This window comes from Rutilus rutilus, assembly GCF_951802725.1.
Source record: "Rutilus rutilus genome assembly, chromosome: 8".
In the NCBI taxonomy this organism is placed as follows: domain Eukaryota; kingdom Metazoa; phylum Chordata; class Actinopteri; order Cypriniformes; family Leuciscidae; genus Rutilus; species Rutilus rutilus.
In genome coordinates this window covers 33,958,912-33,966,420 of record NC_140222.1, presented here as the reverse complement: position 1 = coordinate 33,966,420, position 7,509 = coordinate 33,958,912, and the positions used below count along the sequence as shown (strand labels likewise).

The window sequence follows — 7,509 nt, the reverse complement described above, 5'->3', positions numbered from 1 at the left end:
TGCCTAATCATCATACTGTTTCTGAATCACACACAGGCATTCAGTTTCATAGTTCTTCAATAGTTTGCAGAGGTTTGACCTGATGCCAGTATATGATGCGTTACATTTACTCATAAGAAGTGATGTTGATGTGGAAACTCTGGGCATCGGGATGTTTGTCATACACACACATGAGAAAAGCCCAATCCCATGTGTTTATTGTGATGTTCTGGTGCTGAGATACAGCTGGGCCCTTAGAGAACATTCAGACCCTCACAGGTCCCTCAAAGAGCCCCAGTGCACTGCCCAAAACACACCAAGCGTCAGGAAGGGGTTAGTGTTGATGAGGAGACACTGGCGTTCAGATACTTCAGAGTTTTATCTAAATGTGTGAAACAAACTAAACTGATGTACCACTAAATTATTAAAACCACCATTAAAAATGTCACACTTTGGATAAAAGCGTCATCCAAATTTCTAAATGTAAATGCAAAACATTTGGTGTTAGTAGAAAGTATAAGATTGTAAATATCCAAACAATTCTGACAGATGCATTATTTCATCAAAACAATTTATTGGGTCTTGAACATCATGAGTTCATGCAAATACAATGAAACTATGCTCGTTTCCTCTGTTTATACCTGAGAATATTAAAGTACATTAACAATTTAACAATTCAGTTCCAGCAAATAAAGCAATATTTTCAAGATGAATGTTTACATAATTTAAGGCAGCCACATATTTGTCTTAACTTTAGCCAAAAATGTACATTTTCAAGATCTCATTCTGTTATACAGTAAGAATGCAGTGCATAAGGCAATATTAAACAGTACAAAACAGTGTCTTTTACATCAGAAAACTGTAAAAACTAAATGTAACTTACAAAGTGGAAAGATAAGGCAAAGTTATTTATAGCACACTTTATACACTGGCAAGTACAAACACTTTATACTTAAAAGTGATAATCATAAAGGGTACAAAATATAAAATAGTCATTAAGGCGAGAATATGTAACGTTTGGTCCTTTTGCAGTTGCAGAATAAAATACTTGTGGAGGAACATTAAGTTCTGGTAAATACAAGAGTTGCGAGTCACTCCACTTTTCTGCACAGATTAATCTGATGGTTTGAGGTGCAGCACTTTTGACTTCTTCATCATAGTTAGAACTTAATCATTTTAAAAAATTTTAATATGATTATTTCAATTTTAAATTTTCAAGTCATAATTTCAACTTTCTTCTCATAAATCTGACTTATTGCATAATTGACAATTTATGTCATAATTTCAACTTTTTAATCTCATATTTATGATCTACCAAAACATGATTGTTTTTTCTTACATGCAGGAAATGTTCCTACATTGTGATCCTATGGTTACAGGTGATCGTCTTTAACTCAACAACATTAACAACATTAAACTCTCTCACTCCTAACAAATAAATTAATAAATAACGAAACACAGATATTTAAGAAAATATGTGTTATGATCAGGTCAGTAACTTATATTCTGCTGTTGTATTGACTGGGCAGTGTTACCAACATAAACACTGTTCTGTGAATCTTGTCTGTGTTTCCCAAAAGCATCGTAAGCTTAAGTAGATCGTAGAACCTTTACCACCATTTGTGGCTTTAAACAACTTCCACTGTATATAGTGCTAGCCTGACCGTCTGTCCTATATTTACAGATATGACACAAACGCGCACAGATGAATGAAAGGAAGAATGCTGTTTCCCAAAATCCATCCTAACATCTGTACAATAAAACTGTTATAGGCTTAATGTGATCAGCAGGAAATACAGTAACACACACTCACTCAATCTACATGATTATATTCTGTTCTCTGTTATTCAACCAAATCCTTTACACACTTTTATGATTTCATACTTTTTCTATCTAAAGTTGTGGCAGCAAGACTGGAAGCATCACCTCCTCCACTGACTCTGTGTTTAGCGCTAAAGCTCATGCAGTTGCTGCTGTTACAGTTATACAGTTGTCATGTACCAAATGCTTTATCATTATTATCAGCTATTACTGTTCAACCTCATGAGTGTCTGAACTCATGTCGTGTCTCTCGGCCCTACGACTGCTTGAGTTCTTTATTTTCCACCAAGCTACAATGAAACCTATAACTATAACTATAACTATAATTCCAGATGCAATTCCAACCCAGAGCCAAGGCGATGATGTTTCCACACTGTCTGGTTCTGTTTCTCCTTGGTTTTCTCGTTCAGTCGATATGGATCTTTTGTCTGCTGTTGATTCTGCAGCAAAAAAAGTACAACAGGAAACTTTACCTCACAGTGATAAAGATAACAGATCCATCTATAATTTATATACAGCAGCATTCAGACTGAAACATCACTAGTGAACTTCAAATATGGGATCAACCTCTTGCAGTATTTAGATTTTAAAGCAAATAACTTTTATTATATTAAAAACGTTATGCACAATTCCACTAGTTTCACACACCGATGATGATCAGCTGTACAGTAGGTTGTTCAGATGAGTGTGTGATGAAGCAGATGTATTTTCCTGCATCAGTGTGAGTGAGATCTGTGAGTTTGATGGAGAAGTTTCCTCTCTTATACTCCTCTGGAAAAGTTTCAATTCTGTTTATATACTCTGGATCCTGTTTCTCCAGTGAACGACTGCCTTCAATTATATCACACACAATCTTGCTGCTGCCGTTGTGCCTCCAAAATACATTAATATCTTGAAGTTTCAGATCATGTTCAGTGGAAGAACACGGCAGGAGAACAGAACCACCAATAACAGCCTCTACTGTTTCCTGCAGAGACACTGAAACAACACAAACTGTTATTGACCATATTCACAGATACTTCATGAAGTTTTATGTAACAAAGTTTGGGAGGAGCATGTTCAGGTAATCATCCAATCAGCACAAGAAGAAGCCAGTATAAATAAAAGCCTTCCCTTACCTCCTGTCACATGACTAATTTCTCAGCATCCCGCCACCACCCCATCACCTCACTTTCAGCTGGGTCTGATCATAGATACCTATTATCTATCCATTTATAGGGGGAGTACTCTGGGGTCGGGCCGAATTCCGAGCTCGGAGCCCTCCCCCCGGACAGCAAGCCAAATACGCATTATAATATTACATCAGATTTCATTAACATGTGAACTCGTGAACTGGTTTTCAATAAGCCTTGGGTATTTCCAGTGAACTGTTAGTTATCATTCTGTTCTTCAACACAAAACCATCAATGGTTGACTTTTTAATGATGTATTTCTATTTTAATGCAGTTATTACACTTTTGCAAACACCAGTTTTGTTGATTGCAATTAAGAATTGAATCTAATTGGAACGTTGGAATAAGAAATACAGTGTGTGTGTTTGGACACACACACACGCAACATTTTTCCAGTACTTCAAATGTTATTTTCAATGTGATAACCAAAAACATTATTTCTTCATCCTTCTGAGAATGTCCCCATTTGTAAAACCGAATGTTGTAAGATGTAGGAAATGCAACATTTGATAGAAAACACTTTTATTTAATAATAAAAAAATACATTAATTACCACTATAACCTGAGATGAGGGGAGAGGAGCGTTTATTGGGTCAAATTAACTATTTCCTGTAATATTTTTTCATCAACAGTTTCACTTTTGAATTAATATTAAACATGATAAAATCACTAGGTTTAAAAATAAACTGTAAAAGTGAAGTATGAAGTACTCACAAAGTATCTTAAAAACAATAAGTTTTCTAGCGAATAAATGACACAAAGTGAGCACTGTGCTCTCCCTTTATAATAACAGAAGCTGTCAGTCAGTTTAACACAAACTCACTGATTTCAGTGCACTTGTGAAAACTCCCATTTTGTTCAATGAATCTGAAGTTCACAATAAATCTTTAATTTACAGTGTGTAGATGATTATTTTCACATGAAAGTGTGAAAACTGATGGTTGAATTGAATTCTGCTGAGGAGGAACACGTCTTTTATGTTGTCTTGCGTTTGAATAACTAAATTAATGCTAGGCCTGACTAATTAAGTGACTATAATCTGATTATAAACTAAGTATTACACTATTGATGCTGTTAAAGCTACATCAGGACATTGAAGCTACCGACACACCACCAAAAGACATTTCACAGGAAGTTTTCCAGCTGGATTATAATATTGCAGAAGTTCTTATAACATTCTGTGCAGACTCTTTTAACTAACTTTAACCGTCAGAGGCAGTAATTCATCTTTCAAATGTAATTTGTATAGGTGCTTACCTTTGTTTATCAGCACAAACACACAGATGAAGCTGCAACTGCAGAAATAGAAAAAACACGTTTATTTAACTTCCTTTGGTTCAACTTGAATAGTATGGTACAAACACTAAAGTCATGAGTTTGATTCCCACATAACACACATAATAAAGGTAAGATGGTAAGATAGGATAGTATATTTCTGAGAAGTATATAAAAAGTAGACTGAAAGTATACTTTCTTATTTTTAGTTTAAAAGAAGTATACTAATAGCACACTTGAATAAACTTCTTTTTCGTAAGGGCAAGTTTTATTACTGATCACTGATGTCACTAAATTCATCTCTAAATATGTTACAAAATGGCAGTAAAGGTTCTTAAATGGGCAACTTTACCCTTCTTATCCTATTGGTAAACCCTTGAATTCACTACAAATCAAACCACTATCAACTAAAACTCCCAGCACACCAGTTCAAACAGCTAATGCTAACTGCTAACCACTTAATCAAAATAAGAGTTACAGCAGATAAACCATGCATACAAGATATATAATCATTAATTAACCAATTCAATGTTTTTACAACACTTAAAAGATTTCCTTTTTACTTTTAGTTAAAATAAAGCATTTAAAAACCAAAACACAGCAGGCCAAACACGAACACGAGCAACAAGCTAAACCAGGCCTTCACTGCTGTGAAGCACATGTGTGTGCAAACAGCGTTTCATTCTGCATTCAGTAAACATACCTGATCATCATGGTGGACCAATATTATCAATATATATTTAATTTGACTATATTGCTTAAAAATACTTTTGAAATTAGGCTGAAATACTACTGTTTACAACAGAAAGTATCGTAGCTCTACACTTCCGTATACTGCATACGTTCTACGTCATGACATCAGACGTAAGTGACGTCAACAGAAATCACGTGAACTGATCAGACATACGCAGATATTCGTTGAGTTTGAGTTTCATAAAAGTAGCAATAGAACATTATTACAACTTGTTTGTCAAGGATAACACAATAAAGTTGATTAACTTATTTCCATTGTGGTCCTTGATTCTAAAACCAACATTATCCGTTAAAACCTTAATGTCCAATGGCAACTTATTCCACTCCTGCACACCTGTATATTCAAACGTCCTATTACCATACAAAGTCTAACACCATAATACTTTGTCTAGTAGTGTCCATGTCTTACATTAACCCGAGAGAAATAGAAATAGGAGTTAAAATACAGTGGGGCCCAATTATTAATCATTTTGTTGTATCATTTTTAGTTTCAGGAATGCTAACCGTCTTTCAATGGGTAATCATTCAATCTGCTGAAAGTGTCCATTATCCACATGAGTAAAATAATGATTTCCTAAAACTATTCTCAATAATTTATTTTGTGACCTTTTTAACTTTGTCATCCACATACTGGATAAATCAGTCATCCATGAACAACACGCATACTCAAGTTGACTTTGTACCAGACCTGTAGAAAGAATCTTTAAACTTTCTTTATTTAAAAAAAACAGCATATCTATACATTTAATTTGAGCATTAACTTTTCCTAAAACTTTCAAGGCCATTCTTACACCACTTAAATTATTATCCAGAACACAATCAAGATAATTGACCGATGTTCTGTTTACAAGTACACAACCATCAACTTTAATTACTAAATCATCTGCCTTCCTTAACTTATATTTAGACCCAAAGAGAATAGATTCTGTTTTACCAAGATGTAATAAAAGCTTATTTTCAGACAGCCTTCACCTTAACAAGCTCCTCATCTATAACTTCTGTATTCTATTTGTCTCCTTTTCTGCAACTACAAAAGCAGGATCATCTGCGTATAAAATATTACATATTACACTCACACGACTCTATAACAAAAATAAAAGCGGGCCAAGCACATCTCTAATCATCTGTCTTTCTGCACTTTAATTCATCAATAAATAATATGACAAAAAGCTAGACAAAATATTGTGCTAGTTTCACTGAAAAATCAAGTTTGACGTATAATAATAAAAATAAGCTGTTTTTTCAGCAGGATGCTATACTCGTCCTTCTGTCTGATGTGACGTCTGATCCAGTATTAGTGAAATGAACAGCAGTAAATGAGTAAATGTTCTCAGACTTACATGAGTATCTGAGTGAAGCTTCTTTCTTAAACTCCTCTGAGAAAACACTGTGTTCTGGATCCTGATCCTCAACTGAAACATTTCTCTGAATGATGTCTTCTTGTACTCCTGCTGTCACTGAGTCTTTAATATACTGTCATGTCTTGACTTTAACACTGTAACAGCAGGACAAGAATGCAGAGCTTCCAGTGACATCCTCATTCTGACCTACAGAGAAAAAAATGAAAGAGAGAATTTTAACAACACTGTTAAATTTTAACAAATGAATCTTCTACAACAACAAATTACCTGTTTTCTTTTTCATATCTGATCTCAGTCCAGAAAGATCTTCCTCACAGTTTCTCTCTCTTGTTTTCATCCTGACAGACTAAACAAGAGCTGAGAGACTGAGGCTGATATTCTCTGATGTCTGATGGGAGGAGAAACTCAGGATTGTTGTCAGACTAGATGAGCATGTGATTGGGCAAGTATGTTTTGTAGTTTTGTTTATTGTACATCCTCATTCTGGAGAGAGAGAGAGATAGTGAAACTTCACAGTCTAATGAATTTGCTTTTCAAACCTTATGGTTTAACCAACACATTCATTAGCATGTAGGTTTGGATGCGTGTTGCTTGTTTTAATTCAGTTGAACTTTGTGAATCCATTGCTACACGTACATTGGGTTTGCTGTATACGTCTATTCTTATAATGTTAATAGATTCAAGATTCAAGTGCTTTACTGGCCTGGTAAAAAAAAAAAAAAATTCCTTCCCTCCTGTTCTCTGTTTTCTCTAATTGCGTTTGCTACTTCTAGTTCCCCTCTTTCCCTGCTTCTTTGCCAGATTATTTCGTACGCTACTGATGCTAGAAGTCTTTTTCTTATCTACTATCCGAGTCCTGTCTGAGTCCTGTCCGAGTCCTGCCCAAGTGCTGTTCGAGTCTACAAAAGTGCAAGACTGATTATTCTTCCAGCCAGGCACAGGTCTATTTCTATCTGTTCAGTAGTAACCTTTTGTTCTGCACTCTGTCCAGCCTGCCGGTTGCTGACTATCTCCCTGGACATTCGCCTCTTCATCCGTTTGCTGCTAATTCTCATGAGAGATCAGAGGACAGTGCCCGCTGGATCCTTTTCCCAGACTGTTTGCTGCTGCCTACTAAAGACGAGTCTTTCTGTTATCTGTTATTAGAG

General features: G+C 35.3%; 1 long non-coding RNA gene across 1 annotated transcript; it reads right to left on the bottom strand.

The window, feature by feature from the left end:
- Positions 1-545: 545 nt before the first annotated feature.
- Positions 546-6,698, bottom strand: LOC311295313. The gene is made up of 4 exons (XR_014628268.1): positions 6,629-6,698; positions 6,341-6,547; positions 2,449-4,267; positions 546-2,240 (listed from the first exon to the last, which is right to left on the bottom strand). It is a non-coding gene; the product is annotated as an uncharacterized lncRNA (long non-coding RNA).
- Between the last annotated feature and the right edge of the window lie 811 nt (positions 6,699-7,509).